General features: G+C 44.9%; 1 protein-coding gene across 1 annotated transcript in view; it reads left to right on the forward strand.

Moving 5' to 3' along the window:
• Positions 1-22,556, forward strand: part of NPTN (neuroplastin) — a 110,717-nt gene that overhangs the window by 28,957 nt on the left and 59,204 nt on the right. The gene's annotated exons all lie outside the window — the stretch shown is intronic.

A 22,556-nucleotide genomic window follows, 5' to 3' on the forward strand; every position in this document is an offset into this window, starting at 1 on the left:
GATTAAGGTGAAAGTCAGATACTACTCTGGGGAGGAATCTAGAATCAGGATGAAGCACTACCTTATCATTGTGAAAGATAATGAATGGAGGATTAGCCATGAGGGCATGTAGTTCACTCAGTGGCCTATGATATGGCTCTGTGGAAAGCCATTTGATAGGTGGAACAAAAAACACTCTCTCCCAGAGCCTCAAGGGAAGCTTAATCTTTACGCAGCTAATTAATTTAATAGCCCATAACTGTACTGGATCCTTTACTGGTTGATACATATTGACAAGTCTTACAGTGAAGAAATTTACTAGATCATGCGCAAAGACTGGCTTTTGTTTTACTGATACATAGTGAGCTGATATAACTGCTAAGTGAACTTTCAAGGAGGATATAGAAGTCCTGAGAGCTTTAAACTGAAGTATTCAAGAGTAGACTGAATTTGTGCACTGGTAGATCTGTATATCCTTTTTTCATTTGTCTACTTTACAAACCTACTCCATTTGAGAGGATAGTGCCTTCTAGTTGACTTTCCTAAAGTTAGTCAATACCTGGTGCACTTCTAATGGGCAAGATTTCACAGGATTCAGTAGAGGCCTATAACCTGTGCAATTAGGTGCAGGGACAGGAGGTCCAGGTAATAAATTCTACCTGCCTGTTGTGTTAAGTTTGGGGACACAGGGAAAAGTTTGATACTTCCTTGGAGAACTGAATGTGTTCCAAGAACTATTGTTGCCTGCCTGTGTTAGAGTAACAAAAAATATTTTGGCATTGTCTTTATCCTCTGGATGAGAAGGAAGTGCGGAAGGCATAGAACAGACCTTTCTTCACACCCGGAGAGAGAGATGTTATATGGCTAGATTGTCTAGATTATTATTTTTAAATGAATGACCCAGGATGTCAAAAATGGGCTGGGAGGAAGGAAGTTTCAACGTTATTGCATTTCTGTGCACGTTAGTAGAATTGTAACACAACATCAGAAGGAGAGGATGCAGAAGCAACCATAATATTTTTGTCTGGGAAAGATTCATCATTAGGTTTTGTCTCCAACTCCTCATATTCAGCCTGTGCTGCAGACTGCCATTTCTCCTCTGGGAGTGTCAGAAATTATAGGAAGTATTCTTCCACTATAAGGAGGCGAAGTCAATTGATCCAGGAGTCCTGATATGAGGAGCAAGACTTTCTCTGACCCTTAGGAGGAGAGGAGTTTTTATCTGGATGAGAATGTGGAAGATTCCTATACTGCCTAGGAAAGGGCCAATAGGACCAGTCATGCCAAATTGAAGTTCCACGTCATTCTCTAGGAATCATATTTATTTTGAGGTGCATTTTTTTTTTCTTGTGAGAATGGAACTTAGGACATATATCTAATGCATTCCAATTATTCTTCGGACTCTGATTCTGATCTTGGATCCAGCTCAAACTATGGATGAAACTACAAGTCCTGGCACGTATTATTGAGAGGCATAAAATGTTACTGGATGAGCCTGTAGGTATGTAAGAGGGTGGAAGGGAAACGTTGGGATATCTGCAGTGACTTATCTGACTGCCTCTTCTGTCTCTGGGGGGAGTTATGAATAGGAAAACCAGGGGCTTTCTTCCCACGCTGTCTCCCCCCTTCCCCCTCTCCCCGGTTGCTCTTTGGAGGATGATACAACCTTGCCCACCCAACTGCACCTTTTGGATCCGTTGTTAAATTGCACTTGAGCTTCCACTGTAAATGTTGGTGCAGCATGGATGAGTGAACAAGAACAGAATCAGGAATATTCTTTGGATCAAGAATGTTTCTCTGAACCACTGTTGATTTTCCATAAGTCTTGAAACATTGGAGAAGTTCCAGATTGTACCAATATTTAAAAAGGGTAAATGAGGTAACCTGGGTACTTATAGGCTTGACAGTCTGACATCGATTCCAGGCAAGATAATGGAGTGGCTGGTATAGGACTTGATTAATCAAGAACTAAAGGACAGTAATACAATTGTCAGTCAACATGGATTTATGGAAAATTGATCCTGTCAAACTGGATACCTTTTTTAAAAATCAGATTACAAGTTTGATTGATGAAGATCGAACTTCTATAAGGTGTTTGACTTAGTACCACCTGACATTTTGATCATAAACAAACTAGAATGATGTAAAGTTAACATGGCACACGTTCAGTGGATTAAAAGCTGGCTAACTGATAGGTCTCAATGTAACTGTAAAGGAGGAATCACCATGGAGCAGGTTTGTTTCTAGAAGAGACCCATGGGGATCTGTTGGCCCTATGCTATTTGTATCAATGACCTGGAAGAAAACATAAAATCACCACTGATAAAACTTGGAGATGGCACACACATTGGGAGAGTGGTAAATAATGAGGAGGTCACTAATACAGAGTGATCTGGATAGCTTGGTGTAAGCTGGGTGCAAGCAAACAATATGTGTTTTAGTATGACTAAATTTGAACATGTACATCTAGGGACAAAGAATGTAGGCCATGCTTACAAGAACGGGGACTCTATCCTGGGAAGCAGTGATCTTGAAAAAGATTTTGGGGACATGGTGGACGATCATCTGAACATGAGCTCCTAGTGCAACGCTGTGGCCAAAAGGGCTGATATGATCCTTGGATGCACCAGCAAAGGAATCTCAGGTAGGAGTAAGAGAGGTTATTTTAGCTCTGTATTTGGCACTGGTACGATAGCTGCTGGAATACAGTGTCTAGTTCTGGTATCCACAATTCAAGAAAGATGTTGATAAAATTAAGAGGGTTCATAGAAGAACCACAAGAATGATTAAAGGATTAGATGACATACCTATTGTGATAGTCAAGGAGCTCAATCTGTGTAGTTTAAGAAAGAAGACTATTAAGAGGCCCTTGATTAGTTTATAAGTACTTACAACAAGAACAAGTATTTAATAATGAGCTCTTCAAACTAGCAGGAAAAAATATATAACATCCAATAACTGCAAGTTGAAGATAGACAAATTCAGATTATACATAAGACCTAATTTTGTAACAGTGAGGGTGGTTAACCACTACAGAAATTTACTGAGAGTCATGGTGGATTATCCATCACTGACAATTTTTAAATCCGGCTTGGATGTTTTTCTAAAAGATACACTGTATGAATTGTTTTGGGGAAGTTCTGTGGCCTGTGTTGTACAGGAGGACAGACTAGATCACAGTGATCCTTTCTGGCCATGGACTCTATGAATTAGATAAACTTTTCAGAACCGGAAAATTAATCTTAACCCAGTACAATATCTTTATTCTTTGGTGTAGGAGCCCGTGCTCTTGAGTCTCAGGATTCTCCTGAATGTGACTTGGTCTTCTAACAGGAGCCTTATTGACCTTAATAGCTCTTCTCAGACCAGAGAGAGACTGATCTGAAGATTTCTCCTATGTTTTTGATCTGATTCCAGAGGCTGACACAGACTGTTTCATTGTGTGCTTTGACATTGAATCCGATGGTCTGGGATCCATCTTGGATCCAGACTCTGGTGCAGAGATTGGTCCCTTCTGCATTCCGCTCTTAATCTTCTTTGTTTCTAAGGCCTTTTAATCTTTCTTACAGCCAAGGTCCTTTAGATGTGAGAGATTTTGCAGCTAGAGCTTATTGCAATACAAAGCTTGTAGCCTATTCTGGCGTTCCTTGTAGGGCCTCATGGTAAAAGTGCTGTGAATTGAGCACTGTGAAAGAGAATGTCCCTTTGAGGCACACTAGGCATCTGGTATGGGCATCTGATGCCGGAAAGACTAATGGGCTAGAGGCATGCTTCTTGAAGCCAGCTCTCTGAGCTTTCATGTCTGCCATGGGTTTGGTGGTCAGAATCGAAATCTGAACTAAGTAATCTAATCTTAAAAACAAAATAACTTTAAAAATAAACAAGAACCCCGATTAGCTTAATGTTGTTCTTAGGTGATAAAGCACTGATCCTTCTTAAAGAGAAGGTGCAATGACCTGGCTAGGCTAGGCTGTGCTAACTGTGAGGAGAAGTAGAGGCAAACTAAGACAAAAGGGATAATTTTAAATTTTTAGAACTTTATAAGGGAAACCCCAAAAATTGTACCAGAGGATAAATAATATAGATCATTACCAAGTACTTACTATTTCATAATAATAAACTATAGATAACCAATACACTAACCTTTGTGAGCTTGTACAGGATACTGTTCTTCACTCTGTGCAGTTAATACCAAATGGCATGGTATTAAAAAGAACAAAAGAAATTACTCAGCATAATGTAGTGTCAGTTCAGGAACCAACTTTTCCTCTCATAGAATATTAGGGTTGGAAGGGACCTCAGGAGATCACCTAGTCCAACCCCTGCTCAAAGCAGGACCAATCACCAGACAGATTTTTACCCCAGTTTCCTAAATGGCCCCCTCAAGGATTGAACACTCAACCCTGGGTTTAGCAGGCCAATGCTCAAACCACTGAGCTATCCCTCCCCCTTGGCTGTAAGTCCTGCTCCACTCTTGCCGTCTTGTTCTTTGCTTCTCTTTCACTTGAAGTGCTCCTTAGATTTGATGTTCTTGTGACTGTACCTCTTTATCCACAAGAGGGGTTTCTTCACCCTGGTGGGCCCTCACTTGTTCATATTAAGAACCTTTGAACGGTATTCTTTCAATAGATATCGAACAGTCATTCTCTCTGTTCATATACTTTAGTTATTTTGTGGGTGGACTTCTTGTGGACTGTTTTCAGGGTCTGTTTTCATCTAACACAGCTTTTTGGTCAATTCCCTCTTCCCCCAATTATATTTTTCCTTTCAGTTTTTTCCCTTGATACTCTCTCTCTAGTATGTCTGTAGATTTTATTTTCCTCTACTTCCCTTCTCTAATAGTGTCTGCTCACATTACTCACACATTTCCTTCTTCTGACCTGAAACCTTTTCTATTTTCCTTCTTTCCTCCTCCTCGCTTACCAGATCCCTCCTGTTCTTTATCATTTCGCCTCCTATCCCAGCTCCAGTTCATCTGCTAACCCAGCATCTCGATTCTTCTGCTTCTCTCCTCTTTCTCTAACATCTTTTTCTAACTGCCCTCTTTGGGGTCACCTCCCCAGCTTGATCTGCTGTCTCCTTGGCTGCCTCTCTCCCTAGGGTAGCGTTCTATGCTGCTTCAGCAGGTGCTAGTGCCAGGGTCAGGGTTACTACAAAGGATCTGGATCCAGTGGACTCAGAGAGGTTCATGACCATGTGTTGCTACAGTTGGAAGGAACTGAGGTGCCACATCCCCTTTTATAGCCTCGTCCTGAAATCCTTCAAGAATGGAGAGTGAAGAGGAGGGAGGGGACCCATGAATGTTCCAACAGCCTCTGTTATGAGCAATGTTCCCTCTAATTTTTTCCATCCACATGCGGAATAAATTGTATGTGCACTGAAGTGATGTGCACCACCAGCAGAAACAAAAAACCTAGATATAATATAATATCTTTAAAGAGTTACCTTAGGGATAATCACTCCAGTCAGGACAGGTTAGGCATTTTAGAACTCACTACTCAAAGAATTAAATTTAAGTGTAAGAGAGAAAAATTATGAAATGCATAGACCACCCAAAAAGCTAAAATAACACACTTTGAAAGAATAAAATTACAGAGAATATATGTGCATTTCAGGAAGTACCAAGAAGTAACAACAATAATAAAACAAGTGTTGAGAGGTGAGTGTGAAAGACTGTGCGTGACACAGAGACTGTGTGTGTATGCTGGCTGCTAGGGAAGTTTCTGAGAGACACCATGCACCGGACATAACCCTCCTCCTCCCCCGTGTTCTGCACAACCAGCAGGAGGGTCCCAGGAGCAGCTGCAGGAGCAACATGGCTGCAAAGTAGCATGGAGAGAGGCACCTGAATACACGCTGCCGGATGTGTGCAGCTCTGCTAATCAAGTATGTGGTACTTTAATCACTTCTGGGCGACTGCGCAGCTTAGAGGGATCACAGATTGAGTGGGTTCCACCATAGAACTGCACCTGCCAACACATCCTATAAGTGAATATTCAGAGGACGCTCAGAACACTTACTACAGGGACTACTACTCAAAGTGCAACTGTACTTTGGAAGGTGTTTAAAAAATTACATCATAGGCTTCTGTATTTATTACTTAATAAATTGACTTTATCTCCCTCTCCCTCCCCCCAGCAGTGTCTTCTGTGTGCAAGCTGGGCTCTGCTGAGTCCAGTGGCCCTTAGTGGTGGTTAGTAGCACTGCAGTCCATTTATGAGGGGGAAAGGAAATTCTGTATGCACAACGTTAATTTCTGCAAAATTCTGCATTGCACAGTGACACAGAATTTCCCCAGGAGTAAAAGTAAGCTGGTGTGCCTCAAAGGGCACATGGACCAGATATATCAGATTACATGGTGCCATTTTATTGGTTTGTTTTTCTGAGCAACTACACTTAAAACAAATGTATGTTATAGTAACAGACATGATAAAAGAAGAATACCAAGTGAAGTACAAGAGCACAATAGAAATTTGACCCAACAAAAGAATTGGTTTGTTCTTCTTCAAGTGCTTGCACATGTCCATTCCGATTTAGGTGTTGTGCCGAAGAAGAGACTTCGAGGCCACTGGGAGAAGACCCACTCTCTGGTACCGAAGGGAGGTAAGCGGACAGAACGGGATAGAGCGAGACCCCAGCTGGGCCGCTCTCTCTCCCTGGCACTGTGGCAAATGCCAGTAGCAATGGCAGCACCGGGACCGCAGACACCAGATATCCAGCCAGCTGCCTGGCACTGGGCTGACCAGTTCGTGGTACCATCACCCCCGAAGGCCTATGTGACAACGAAGGACTTATTAACTTTACTGGTATCAAGCCTGGCCAGGAGGCAGGATACAGCACCGGCACCACCCAGCAGCATTCAAGCATCGACCAGCTGTAGACTGGTCTTAAGTCCAGCGTCCAGGGGCAAGCCCCATTTCATTGCCTTGCCAGAGATGGCACCATGACACTGATCACTGGCACTGGGGGGATTGGTGCCGCTGTGGTCACTGCGGTCGTCGTCCAGTTCGGACTCGGGGTATGACTTCAAGATGCTGGCACTGGTGGGAGGGTCCGTATCAATGCCCACACCAAGCTATTCTTTTGGGGGCGCTGGGAACAGTGATGGCACAAAATACCTGGCACATGGGACCGTGGGGTCCGGCACTGCTACAGTGGCCCTTTTGGAACCTGTGGGGGTTTCGCCAGGGCACCAGCTCACGGCGCTCAGAGACTACAGTGGCACTGCTGGGGTGCACTGGGAGACTCCCGATACCAATCTCTGATGCAGACACCGGAGCAAGTCCCACTACTGAACCTGGCACTGACCCGGGACTACTCCCTGGTACCAAGGCTAGGACCAGGGCTGATCAACAAGAACAAGTTCCTTGGCAGGAGGTTGCATTGGATGCTATGGCAGTGTATGGCTACTCATCTTGCCCAGATACGTCCTCCCTGCCTCAGGATGACCTTAGAGTCCACCAGTACTTTCTAAAGCGGGTGGCCTCCAATCTAGGGTTGCAGGCGGAGGTTGTCAAGGAACCAGCAGATAGGTTCCTGGATATTTTGTTGGCCACAGCTCTTGCAAGGGTTGCCCTCCTCTTGCACAACACCATCATGGGACTGATCAAGGCCCTCTGGCAGAATCCTGCTTCCATTCTTCCCACGGCCAAGAGAACAGAAAGAAAATACATTGTTCCTGCTAAAGGCTACGAATTTCTGTTCTCGCATCCTCCCAGGAAAATGGACCTTCTGGGGAGGAAGGCATACTCAACGGGAGGGGCTTCAGCTAAGGATAGTGAACCAGCAGGCGTTTCTGGGTTGTTAGACTCCCACGTGTTAATGCCATATGAACAAATTTAAGGACAGACTTCCACATGATAGTCAACAGGAGTTCTCGACCCTCGTAGATGAGGGCAAGATAATGGTAAGAGCTTACTTGCAGGCAGCCCTTGACATTGTGGGCTCAGCATTCGGATCTTTGGCCACAGCTGTGACTATGCGTAGGAGCTCGTGGCTGCAGGCAGCAGGGTTCCCTCAAGAAATACAACAATTGGTGCAAGACCTGCCATTTGAGGGACCCTCGCTCTTTTCGGAGCAAACCGATGCCAGGCTCCATGGGTTCAAAGATACCAAGGCAACACTGAAGTCCCTGGGTCTGCAGTCACAGCCTAGGAGGCAATATAGGCTGCAGCAAAATAGTCGTTTCTATCCCAACCAGAACTGCTACGACCACAGGAGACGGAGGAACAAGAGCTCGGGATGTAGACTTCCCCCACTTTCCTCCTCCTCCTCTGGAGGCCTGGCATAATTGGCCCCACATCACTCGGTTGCCTGGAAACACCCGTTTTGATGGGTTTGTCAAGGACAGTATACCAGTTCCTCACGATCTGGATTAAGTTATCCCTATTTTTTCTGACAGTCTTTCCCACTTCCTAGAGGTCTGGAAATGGATCACCTCCAACCGCTGGGTTCTAGATTTGTTTATACCCTCCAATTTATTTCAACTCCACCTTCCCAGTCCCTCTTCAGGGACCCCTCTCACAAGCTTCTGCTAGAGCAAGAAGTTCAGTTCCTCCTCAGCATGGGAATGGTGTAGGAAGTTCCATTACATCTAAGGCAGGAGTGAGCAAACTACGGCCCACGGGCCAGATCTGGCCCGCCAGCCGTTTTAATCTGGCCCTCGCGCTCCCGCTGGGGAGCGGAGTCTGGAGCTTACTGTGCTCCGGCGCTTCAGTTGGGGAGCAGGGTTGGGGGCCACTCCACGCGGCTCTGTGAAACAGCAGCATGTCCCCCCTCCGGCTTGTACATGTAGGGGCAACCAGGGGGCTCCGCTCTGCATGCTGCCCCTGCCACAGGTGCCACCCCCGTAGCTCCCATTGGCCGTGACCCACAGCCAATGGGAGCTCCAGGGGTGGTGCCTGTGGATGGGACAGCGTGCAAAGCTGCCTGGCCGCACCTCCATATAGGAGCCGGAGAGGGACGTGCTGCTGCTTCACGGAGCTGCTTGAGGTAAGTGCCGCCTGGAGCCTGCACCCCTGAGCTTCTCCTCGTGCCCCAATCCCCTGCCCCAGCCCTGATCCTCCTCCTGTCCGCCGAACCCCTCAGTCCCAGCATGGAGCACCCTCCTACACCCCAAACCCCTCATCCACAGCCACACCCCAAAGCCTGCACCCCCAGCCAGAGCCTGCACCTCTTCCTGCACCCCAACCCCCTGCCCCAGTCCTGATCCTTCTCCTGCCCTCCAAACCCCTCAGTCCCACCACGGAGCACTCTCCTACACCCCAAACTCCTCATCCCTAGCCCCACCCCAGAGCCCTCACCCCCCCCCTGCACCCCACTCCTCTGCCTCAGCCCAGAGCCCCCTCCCGCACCCTAAACTCCTAATTTCTAGCCCCACCCTAGAGCCCGCACCTCCAACCAGAGCTCTCACGCCCCCTTGAGTGCAAGTGCAGTTGGACATCGCCCGCATTCAGTCAACCTTCTGGGAATTGGGCCTTTTGATTAACATTCAGAATAGACTCCCAGCTGGTGAGGGCTCTTCTCCCAGAATCATTTCCAAGTGATCACAGAGTCAATACGTCGTGTGGAGTCTCAACCGATCACCAAGATCAGGCTTTGTTTGAGCCGCCTCAGCCATATGGCTTCGTGCACATATGTCGTTCATCACGAGAGGCTGAGACTCAGACCTCTCCAAGCGTGGCTCGCTACAGTCTACTCCCCTTCAAGACACCATCTGGACAGGGCAGTCACATTGCCACCTCATATTTTCAGCTCTGTGCCATGGTGGCTGGATCCTCAAGTGGTCTGTGAAGGGATTCTCTTCACAAAACTTAAGCCATTGGCACACCTGATCTCCAGCGCCTCAGAGATGGGCTGGGAAGTCCATCTAGGGACGCTCAAGATCCAGGGTTGTTGGTTCGCGGAGGACCTATCACTTCAGATCAATGTGAGGGACCTCAGGGTAGTCCGACTGGCATGCCAGATGTTCTTACCCCATATTGCGAACACAACAGTCTTGATCCTCATGGTCAATACATCAGCCACGTACTACATCAACAGACAGGGAGGGGCTCATTCTTGCCCTCTGTGTCAAGAAGCAGTACATCTAGGGGAATTCTGCATCGAACATTCGATCAAGATCAAGGTCTCATATCTGCCAGGAGTACAGAACCAGCTTGCATACTGGCTCAGCAGGTCCTTCTCGACTCATCACGAGTGGTCTGTATGCCCAGATGTCGCAATGATCATCTTCCACAGATGGGGATTTCCCCACATAGACCTGTTCACCATACAGTCCAATAGGAAGCGCCATCAGTTCTTCTCCCTGAGGGGTCACAGCCCTGACTCCATGACAGACGCCTTCTTGATGAAGTGGTCTCATAACCTGTTCTGCGCCTTTCTGCCCATCTCACTAATCCACAAGGTGCTGACAAAGATCAAGCAAGATCGGGCTCATGTCATATTGATAGCTCTAGTGTGGCCCAGGCAGCACTGGTACACCTTGCTCGTCCATCTCTTTTGCGAGGCCCCAATCAAGCTTCCTCTGTGCTCAGACTTGATCTCACAAGACCATGGTCAGTTACTCCACTTGAGCCTCAGCTCCCTGCGTTTGACAGCCTGGAATCTGCGTGGCTGAACCCCAAGGAATGGGCTTGTTCAGAACAGGTTCGCAAGGTTCTCTTCAGTAGGAAACCTTCCACGAGGTCAGTTTACTGTGCAAAATGGAAACTGTTCTCCCTTTGGTCTTTTATCATTGAAAGAGCAGGGCCTGGCCTTCTCCTCTCTATAGGTCCACCTGGTGGCCATTTCAGCATTCCACCCAAAGGTTGACAGTAAGTAGGTGTTTTCACATGAAATGGTGATTCGTTTCCTCAAAAGTCTAGAAAAGACTTTTCCGCAAATGAGAGAACCTCTTCCTCCATGGGAATTAAACTATGCCCTCATGAAACTAATGAGGCCACCCTTCAAGCCGATGGTGATGTGCTGTCTGCTGCATCTTTCATGTAAGTCAGCCTCCCTGGCGGCAATTACTTCAGCAGGAAGATTTCAGAGATTCAAGCCCTCCCAGCAGAGACCCCCTATACGATTTTCTTTAAGGATAAGGTACAGCTTCAGCTGCATCCAAAGTTCTTCCGAAGGTTGTGTCCCAATTCCATTACAACCAGCCTATCTTTCTGCCAGTCTTTTACCCCAAGCCTCATGCAAATAGGGAAGAAAAATGCCTGCATTCCCTAGACGTCAGATGTATCCTTTACATTGAAAGGACCAAACTGTTTCGTAAGTCACCACAGCTCTTTGTGGGGATTGCTGAGAGAATGAAAGGGCTTCCTGTCTCTGCCCAAAGGATCTAGTCTTGGATCACATCCTGCATAAGAACGTGCCACGACCTCGCAGGCATTCCCCTTCCATCAAACTTAACTGCCCACTCTACAAGGTCCTTTGGTGGCCTTCCTAGTGCAGGTCCTGATCCAGGACATATGCAGACCAGTGACCTGGTCCTCTGGGCGTACGTTCTTGGCGCACTATGCTATCACACAGCAGGCTAGAGATGTCGCCTGCTTGGGCAGTGCGGTTCTACAGTTGGCTTGTCCTTAATTACCTCCCAGTCTACTACTTGCTAGTCACCTAAATTGGAATGGACACGTGCAACACATCTTGAAGAACAAGAGTTACAGAAAGGTTAGTAATTGTTTGTTTTTTCAAAGGATACAGTTCAGCACAAGCACATGTGTTCACTAGTAGCTACATGAATTTAATAAAACTCAATTCTACTTTTTAGGGCAGTTTCTGTGCAGCTTCTATGACAAATAATAAATTGGATTGTGTGTTGCTGCATGTTGGTAGGAGGGCACATTTCAGGGGAGGCGCTCCATATCTTTTGAAAAGCCTTTTCCCCTCGTCTTCCATTGCAGTGATTTCCCCCCTTCTCCCCCTCCCTCCCCCCATGTAGCTAGAAAGAGTTGGATTGGCTCTGGAGAGTGCCCCATTTCTACTAGCACTGAGCAATTTTTCAAACTTAAAATTGAAAATCTTGTTTCAGATCAAATGAAACATTTTATTTGCTTGAATGGAGGAGGTTTCTAGAGAGGGGACTGATGGTACATATCTTTTCTCACCTCCCTTCTCTTACTCTCTGGAGGCAAATATCCTACTGCTGCAGCACTCCCAAGCCCTGTCAGGCAAGAAGCTGTAGACTGAGTTTGTGTTCTGTTTTCACCATGTAGCAGAGCATTGATCTTGTCAGCGTAACCGCTTCAAGTCTTTTGGGTTTGTTTAATCTGGAAAAGAGAAGACTGAGAGGAGACATAACAGTTTTCAAGTACATAAAAGGTTGTTACAAGGAGGAGGGAGAAGAATTGTTCTTCTTAACCTCCGAGGATAGAACAAGAAACAATGGGCTTAAATTTCAGCAAGGGAGGTTTAGGTTGGACATTAGGAAAAACTTCCTAACTGGCATGGTGGTTAAGCACTGAATAAAGGACTCCACTTAGGAAGGAACAATCAGTTGCACACATACAAACTGGGAAATGACTGCCTAGGAATACAACAAGGAGTCTGGTGGCACCTTAAAGACTAACAGATTTATTAAGCTTTCGTGGGTAAAAACCTCACTTCTTCAGATGCATCTGACTCCTTGCCACCAGACTCTTTGTTGTTTTTGTAGATACAGACTAACACGGCTACCCCCTGATACTTGACACCAGGCCTAGGAATGAGTACTGTGGAAAGGGATCTAAGGGTCATAGTGTAACACAGGCTAAATATGGGTCAGTATTGTAACACCATTGCCAAAAAAAAAAAAAAGAACGTCATTCTGTTATTGTAGAATATAAGGGTTGGAAGGGACCTCAGGAGGTCATCTAGTCCAACCCCCTGCTCAAAGCAGGACCAATCCCCAACTAAATCATCCCAGCCAGGACTTTGTCAAGCCTGACCTTAAAAACCTCTAAGGAAGGAGATTCCACCACCTCCTAGGTAACCCATTCCAGTGCTTCGCCATCCTCCTAGTGAAAAAGTTTTTTCTAATATCCAATCTAAACCTCCTCCACTGTAACTTGAGACCATTACTCCTTGTTCTGTCATCTGGTACCACTGAGAACAGTCTAGATCCTCTTTGGAACGCCCTTTCAGGTAGTTGAAAGCAGCTATCAAATCCCCCTTCATTCTTCTCTTCTGCAGACTAAACAATCCCAGTTCCCTCAGCCTCTCCTCATAAGTCATGTGCTCCAGCCTCCTCATAATTTTTGTTGCCCTCCCCTGGCCTCTTTACAATTTTTCCACATCACTCTTGTAGTATGGGGCCCAAAACTGGACACAGTACTCCAGATGAGGCCTCACCAATGTCGAATAGCGGGGACTGATCATGTCCCTTGATCTGCTGGCAATGCCCCTACTTATACAGCTGAAGGGGGACAGGATAACAGTTTTCAAGTACATAAAAGGTTGTTACAAGGAGGAGGGAGAAAAATGATTCTCATTACCTTTTGAGGATAGGATAAGAAGCAATGGGCTTAAATTGCAGCAAGGGTGGTTTAGTCTGGACATTAGGAAAAACTCCCTAACTGTCATGATAGTTAAGCATTGGAATAAATTGCCTAGGGAGGTTGTGGAATCTCCGTCATTGGAGATTTTTAATAGCAAGTTAGACAAACAACTGTCAGGGATGATCTAGATCAGTGGTATCCAACCTTTTTATGCACAAGATCACTTTTTGAATTTAAGTGCAACCCAGGATCTACCCTGCCCCTTCTCCGAAGCCCTGCTCCGCTCACTCCATTCCCCCACCCCCGTTGCTCGCTCGCTGTCCCCCACCCTCACTCACTTTCACCGGGCAGGGGGTTGGGGTTCGAGAGCCAGGTGCAGGCTCTGTGCTGGGGCTGAGGGGTGTGGAGTGTGGGAGGGGGCTCTGGGCTGAGCCTGGGGCAGGGGATTGGGATGCAGGAAGGGGTGAGGGGTGCAAGCTCGGGAGGGAGTTTGGGTGCAGGAGGGGGCTCCGGGCTGGGACACAGTGTTGGGGTGCAGGAGGGGGGTGCAGGGTGTGGACTCCGGGAAGCGTGTTGGGATGCAGTAGGGGGTATGGGGTGCTGGCTCTGGGAGGGGGCTCAGGGCTGGGGGTTAGTGTGTGGGCTCCCACTGGGGGGCTCCCTGCCTGCCCTGGCCCCACTCAGGCACATTGGCACCACCTCCCCATCACAAGCCAGGCCACCCCCTACCCAGCCAGCCAGTAATGCACCATGTGGCCACGCTGCTCCTGGAAGGGGCCAACGCACCCCTGCGGCTCCTTGGGGGAGGGACAGGGACGTGGCTCTGCAGGCGCTGCCCCTTTTGCAGGCGCTGCCCCCGCAGCTCCCATTGGCCACAGCTCCCCGTTCCTGACCAATGGGATCTGTGGGGCCAGTGCTTGCGGGGGCTTGCTGGCCACTTCCAGGAGCAGTGTGAGGCCACGGCAGCCAGGGAGCCTGTCTTAGTGGCAGCCCCGCTATACCACACGCCGCGGCTGGAGATCGCAATCGACCGGTTGGTGACCATTGGTCTAGATAATACTTTGTCCTGCCATGAGTATAAGGGACTGGACTAGATGACCAATTGAGGTCCCTTCCAGTCCTGTGATTCTTTGACTGTCTAATCCATTTATGTATAATTTAACTTTCTGTGATGAATACGTTGGTTTGCACAGATGGTGCTGGACAAGTTTCCATAGTGTAGGTATGTGATACTAGCAATATTGTGGCCAGTGTAAGGAGTGTAAACCAGTTTGTTTTCCCTTTTCATGTTTAGAAAAATCCTTTTAAAGGAATTTAGTACTTGAATATTCAACTTACATTTCTTACAGTAAGTTGGCTTCCATTAGTCTCTAGTGACGGGCTCACTGCTTGCATCAAATGTCAATCCCTCCTGTGGTATATGTGCAGCCATTTTGCTGAAATCTCTGAAATGCACACTTTGATCAAACTAGTTTCACTGACAGCATGCCATTTATGTACAACACTGCTTCCTATAGAAACTGTTGGGCTGAGGAAACTGGGTGCAGCTCTTTTAAGCAAGATTGTGGTCAAAATATTACACAGCTAAACAAACCTTTTTGAAAGTAGTAGTCTGCATTTATTACAATTAGGGCTTGTCTACCCTTAAAATACTGCGGCAGTGCTGTAGTGCAGGGGTTCTCAAACTTCATTGCACTGCAACCCCCTTCTGACAACAAAAATTACTACACGACCTGAGGAGGGGGGACCGAAGCCTGAGCCCACCCACGGCCCTGGGTGGAGGGGCCAAAGTGCCTCTGGCTTCGGCCCGGGCACTGGGGCTAAGGCTTCAGCCCTGGGCCCCCCAGCAAGTCTAAGCCTGCCCTGGTGACCCCATTAAAACAGGGTCGCGACCCACAGTTTGAGAACCACTGCTGTAGCGCTTCAGTGAAGACGTTATCTATGCCGACGGGAGATCCCCTCCCATTGGCTATGTGCTCCACGTCCCTGAGAGGCAGTAGCTAGGTTGATGGGAGAATTCTCCTATTGACCTAGCGCTGTCTACATCAGGGGTTAGGCCAGTCTAACTGCACTGCTGAGGGGTGTGGATTTTTCACATCCCCGAGTGATGTAGTTATACTAATCTAATTTCCTAGTGTAGACCAGGCCTTAGTCCACACCCTTGAGTTGTCTTACTGTGCATCTCCTATGCAGCTTGATATATTGATAATACTAAATCAAAAGATGTCTATGGGTGGTTCTTGACTGATGTCTTCTAATTTCTTTAGCTAATGTCTCTAGGGTGTATACTTTCCAATGTACTGAACAGTGTGCTATCTTAATCTATCTTTAGATCCTGTTCAGGATAGTTGTACCAAGAATATTTAACTGTTTTAGTCTTTTGCTTTTCCTGTTACTGAGATGTCGAATCTTCATGCTACAGCAAACTCCATAGTCTTGTATTTAAACTTCATGAAAACACAACTCATACACTCTGTGTTTTCCATTGGGCAGGATCTCTTTGAACACTTTTCCATCTGGAGTGACTGAGGCACAAGGAAGTAAAATGACTGTCCTGAGGTTACATAACGAGTCAGCTCAGTTGGAGCTTGGAGCCAGACGAGCACTGGATTCCGCTCTTTTATTTGAATCTCTAGGTCAGAATTCTGGAGTGAATGGGAGCGAGCCTCCCAGCTGGGCCGACAGACTTGGCTCGTGGGGCTCATGCTGATGCTCTAAAAATAGCTGTGTAGACAGTGCTTTGAAGTTGTGGCTCAGGCTCTGAAGCCCACCCCCACCAGGCTTCAGAGTCCAAGCTCCAGCCCAAGCCACAATTTCAAGCGCTGTCTATACAGCTATTTTAAGAGTGCTAGCCTGAATCTGTTGACCCAGATTACTCCTACTCAGTCCAAAATGCTGTGTAAATATACCCTTGGTAACTCTGGGTTTACAACAGAAAGCAAGCATTGGAAGTGAAATGTGCTGTTTTTGCTCTGGACAGAAAATGGTGGCTATGTTAGGAACTTCTGAATGTTTGAGAAGTGTGATTGTGTAAAAATAGCATCTCATTACCCATATCTGTCACTAGTGTCTTGCAAATCATTCTTGCAAACTACTGCACCAGCTACTGTCCGCTCCTCTGAGCCAAACTGCCGAAGAATGAACAGGATTCCTATGCCTTGTCACCATCAACAAAATTGGCAATTAAATAGTGCTTCAGAATCTTTGGTGTACAAAACAGAAAATAGCTTTATTTCCTTCCCCCTACCCCCCGCCCCATACTAAGCTAAGTCTGAAGTTCTTTGTCACTTGTAAATGAAGTTGAACATTTACCTGTTTTGTGTTCTTCCGACTACAGTCTTTCTCCAGTAAAAATCATATTTGGATGCATTTTGCTTTGATAATATTCTTATTCACATGTTACATTCTGAAAACATACAATAATCAACAGACTGACATAAGCTTGGAACCCATGAGTAAAGGGGTGCTTATCCCATGCTTGTTCAAACTCTTGTAGCAAATAAGGAATATTCAGGGTCTGAATTCCTTAAATTTACCTTTCTTATAATTACTACATATTTGCAGGCACATGATTGTGGTGGTAAGATAATCACTAGAGGAAATCTTAACAGTTTTGCCCATAGATCATAATATCGTGCAATAATACAACAATAAGGTTCAAGAGAAGTTCCAGTTTCTTCTTAAAAGTGAAGAAGCTGAACAGCAGGAGCCTTCAGTAGGAGCACCAGTATTTCTGAGAATGGTGTCATCTTTAGTGTGGTGTCTTTCGAAAGGGCAGTTCTTGATTGTTATTACATGATGATCCTATATGAAGAGAACCTCCGCCCACTCTCACATTTTGATCATGCATAGAAGTGTTTGCTTTGTGGAGGTAAACATTATACTTGAATGTTTACACTGAGGAAACTTAAACTTTTTATTTTAAATTCCATCAGGACTTGTGTGGGAGAAGACAAATGCGTCACTAGTGGTCTGTAATTACTACCTTTCTATCTGAGACTGAGGTTCTTAGTCTGGGTGTGGTGGCCACATTGTCTGTTTCCTATGGATAGATATGAGGGTTGGGGAAAGAGGGACTGTTTCCTGTCTAGATGGGAGGGGTTACAAGCATGGTCCTGATATGGAAAAGGTTCAGAACCACAGACTTAAGTAATCTTTAGTTAAATCTTGAATAGATAGCTAGTGAAATGAGTTTTTCTATAACTGGGTTGGTTTCATTTCTTACAGATTAAATAAAGATGCTATACCTTGTCTGAAGTGCTACAGATAATTAATGTGTTCCACTGTCAAGGCTGCTTCCCCACTTTGAACTTTAGGGTACAAATGTGGGGGTTGCATGAAGACTTCTAAGCTTAACTACCAGCTTAGATCTGGTCCATTGCCACCATTCCCAAATGAATTCCCTTCCCTGGGAAGCCTTGAGAAACTTTTCACCAATTCCCTGGTGAATACAGATCCAAACCCCTTGGATCTTAAACCAAGGAGAAATTAACCATTCCCCTCCTTCCTCCCACCAACTCCTGGTGAATACAGATCCAAACCCCTTGGATCTTAAACCAAGGAGAAATTAACCATTCCCCTCCTTCCTTTCACCAACTCCTGGTGAATACAGATCCAACCCCCTTGGATCTAAAAACAAGGAAAAATCAATCAGGTTCTTAAAAAGAAGGCTTTTAATTAAAGAACAAGGTAAAAATCATCTCTGTAAAATCAGTATGGAAAATAACTTTACAGGGTAATCAAACTTAAAGAGCTCAGAGGACCCCCCTGTAGTCTCAGGTTCAAAGTACAGCAAACAAAGATAAACACTCTAGTAAAAGGTACATTTACAAGTTGAGAAAACAAAGACGCCTTGCCTGGCTATTTACTTACAAGTTTGAAATAGGAGAGACTTGTTTAGAAAGATGGGGAGAACCTGGATTGATGTCTGGTCCCTCTCAGTCCCAAGAGCAAACGACTCCCAAACAAAGAGCACAAACAAAAACCTTCTCTCTCCTCCCCCCCCCCCCAGATTTGAAAGTATCTTGTCCCCTTATTGGTCCTTTGGGTCAGATGCCGGCCAGGTTACCTGAGCTTCTTAACCCTTTACAGGGAAAAGGATTTTGGAGTTTCTGGCCAGGAGGGATTTTATAGTATTGTACACAGGACAGCTGTTACACCCTTCCCTTTATAGTTATGACATCCACTAAAGAAGAAAGTTTGTAGCCAAAAAAATCAGTGTGATTAGTATGCACACACAATATTCAAGCTGCCAAAGCCCAAATGAGGGCTGCTGCAGGAAAAGTGAAAGGTGGTGGTGGTGGTGAGGAGCGGGGAGGATAACCTGAGAAAATATAGAATCCAGTTCCTTTAATAATGATCTTACTGCAGTTTTCTTTCAGCATTTGTGATGTCAGTAATGGTAACAGGTGAGGCTAATGGAGGTAAATATGCTAAAATGAGCGTCAAATAAGATGCAGTTGGAAGTGCATGCAATGCTTCTGAGAATTCCTAGGAGACCATGTGCTTTCTTATTTTAATAAAAAGCCAAATGCTAATAGTGAAGGCTCTTTCAGATTTGGGGATGGAGGTGTAGTTAGCTGGTCATCCAAAAGTACATCTGGCTACTTCTAGTTGAACATCCCATACAGTGGTTAATTTAGCTGGACAAATTACAATAAATGAGATTATCACTTCAACAGGCTCTGAATCTGAGTGCTTAAGTGACTTCTACCAGTTCACTGTTGTGACTTTCTTTAAAACATCATCAGCAAACATATTTCTTGAATGGTTCTTATTCCCAAACTGGGTCTCTTTTAAGGCCTGCTGCCATTATAGGTTTTCCCTTCTAGTGAGAGAATGGTATGGTAGATCTCAAATCAATGAAGGCTACACTCAGAAAGACCTCAAGACTTCTGGAATATGCTGCTCAAACAGTTTCACTTTTCTTTCTACTGCCTGTCCCTCCCTTCTCACATTTATCTCCAGACTTCTTCTCCTTGTCCAGATCTATTCCGCCCCCAACAATCTTCTATTCCAGGGATTGGCAACTTTTGGCAGGCGACCCGCCAGGGTAAACACCAGGCCAATAGGGTCTGCAGGAAGCGGCGGCCAGCACATTCCTCACCCCGTGCCGCTTCCCGCAGCCCCCATTGGCCTGGGACGGCGAACCGTGGCCAGTGGGAGCCGCGATTGGCCGAACCTGCAGACGCGGCAGGTAAACAAACCGGCCCAGCCCATCAGGGTGCTTACCCTGGCGGGCTGCATACCAAAGGTTGCCGATCCCTGTTCTAGTCGTTGAACTTTTTGAAACTTTTCACTTTTAGAGAGAGGTAAGGGATTGACTCTGTGTACACAAATTTGCAGAGGGACATAAGCTTGAGGTCTGTTATTTCTCACCTCTATATATTTATTTATTTATTTATTTTATTTAAAAACATTTTTGTTGTTAACAAACATGTTATCTCTGGAGACACAAATCCAGAGTTTGAGAACTGCAAAACTAAGCATCTCTGATGGTATCTTCTAGACTGAGCACTGAGTCCCATTGGGTAGATAGAAAGATTAACCTAAATAATCTGTACAGAAGCCCCTAGATCCCCATAAGATTGGGTCCCTAATCCATGAACTATTGGAACTCATTTACAAAACTTTTCTTAAACATTACATGAATATATTGTCTCGTATTATAGAATTAGAATTTATAATCCCTATTCCATGAGATATCTTTGAGCTATAATAAATCTTAATTAAAACTATCTTTCGATAGGTTTTTTCCTCAAAAATCATTTTATAAAAACAATCTGATTTAAATAAAAAAAATCCGTTTTTTTTTTTTTTTTAATTTATTTTTTAAATTATTGATTTTTATCCACCCTGGTAAAATCCTGTCTGAGCTACAAAAAGCTAATAATTTTGGGGCCTGGTTACAGTATGGTGATTCTCTCTGATGTCGGTGAAACACTGTTTGGCTTTGCAGTGTAGAATGGACTGAATTATGGCCCAGCCTTGGACTTCGCAGCACTGTAACACAACTTGGGAGCATGATTAAGATGGTTAAAGTCCTGCCTGTGCTGTAAAATCAGTATTAGGCACTACCTTGTGGTAGTAGCTTTTTGTAGTGTAGCGTGAACCCTAAATCAAATTACACTTAATATTCTTCCAGCTCTTTTAAGGGTGTAAAGTCAAGCACTCAAAAAGAAAAATGCCCAAATTAAGGTTGCCCATGCAAATTCAAGTAAGACTAGGTTTTTTTTAAACTGCCTCCTGTAAACCAGACAACTGCTTACAAAGATTAATGTCCTTGACGCTTTGACCCTGCAGGCATCAATACATTTACAGCCAAATACATCAGTTATGAAGTCTTGGTAATAAAAGGCAAGAGATGATTCAGAATCAAAATAGTCTCTTCTACCAAAAGATAGTTAACTACTGAATTCTGAGCTATTTTTGGACTGGTAAAGAGATAGATGGTAGCGAAAATATTTTCCTTGATTACTCTCTTTCCCCCACTGAGATCACTCTTTCTGCTAGAAAGAGCAGGCAGAAAGGAAGTAGGAATCTTTTAAATTTTTCATGAGATTGTTTAACCATTAAGGAATCCCCTTTTGTGGTTTTAAATTGGGCTCCAACCAAGTTGTCATGGAGTTGCCGTACTTGTTTAAATCATGCTTTCTAAGATTTGTAACATTGCATAAACATTTTATTGCAATTAGGCTTTGTGCGTGTGATTGCCTAACCCATTCGTAATATGACCAATGGTAAGGTGACATGACAGATGACACAACAACCAGCAGAAAGGGGCAGGAAAGCCTACTCCACTCACCTGCCATGTCATTACCAGTTGGCGTGCAGATTAGGAGATCATTGTGAACTGGCAGTGCTCTTCCACTGAGTTCTGTGTCTCATGTATGCTAAAGGGGCACAGAGTTTAGCTTTACATCACTCTTGATCTTTGGCAGATCAGTTATTCCAAAATTAGCTGCATAGAATATGCATATCAGAAGTATGCTGGACAAAAATGCAGCTCTTGGTCCAGCTGAGAATTTGCATGCCTTTGTCGATAGGACCTAGTCAATGAACGTACTTAAAATCTGATATTTTTTTTTTAAGCATGATTACTAGAATTTCCTGTCTCCTATTTTTCACTCTGGGTCTGTTATCATGAAGTTTTCCTAACATTCTGGTACTGTTAGTTTACTTACGTTACATTATATGTCTCCTTTCAGTATATAAACTAAGTACTGATTCTCAAATATTCTTTCTGTCTTAGAGTTTTCCTAGCTGTCCTTACAGAAAAAAGTGTTCCTTTAGCATTTGAATAAAAGTAATTTCTCATTCTAGATCTTAGTAAATCTCCACATTGTACAACTGCTGCACAATCTGTAATCTGTAGTTCTTAGACAGGTACTGCAGGAGCTATTGCAGGTCAGACTTCATATGCATTAGTGGAGATGCACATGGAAAATTTATCCACATTGACTAGTTCTAGGTCATGCCATCAGTCCTTTGCTCTCCTGAGCACTATGCTTATATACTTTAAAAAAAAAAAAAAGGAATTTTGGCTATTGAGCTTCTAATAACCTCTACCCCGATACAACACTGTCCTCGGGAGCCAAAAAATCTTACTGCATTATAGGTGAAAACGCATTATATCAAACTTGCTTTGATCCGCCGGAGCGCTCAGCCCCTCTCCCCCACCTCCCCCGGAGCGCTGCTTTACCGTGTTATATCCGAATTCGTGTTATATCAGGTCGCGTTATATCGGGGTAGAGGTGTATAATATCTCTTTCATTACTTAAACCTATGACTTTATCTGAAGAACAATGCCGTAGAAGAAAATAAATTACAAAAATTTATAGCTCAGTTTATGTTGGTGACAGCAAGTAAATGTTACCCTGAAATGGCAAAGCTTCCCAGACTGTCCTGTAGTGTAACATCCCTTGTCTTCTGTTGTATCATGGAATTATATTGAGACTTTGTGGTAAATCTTGTGACAGACTTCACAGTAACTCTCCACTTGCTCAGTGCTACCACGTACAGTAGAACAATGTTTTGATTTGTTTTTTCCATGGTGCATTTCACTACCTAGCAGTTTACAAAGCAGTCAATAGCTTACCAGTGATTGTAAGC

The sequence above is a fragment of the Trachemys scripta genome, chromosome 10, assembly GCF_013100865.1.
Source record: "Trachemys scripta elegans isolate TJP31775 chromosome 10, CAS_Tse_1.0, whole genome shotgun sequence".
Classification (NCBI taxonomy): Eukaryota; Metazoa; Chordata; order Testudines; family Emydidae; genus Trachemys; species Trachemys scripta.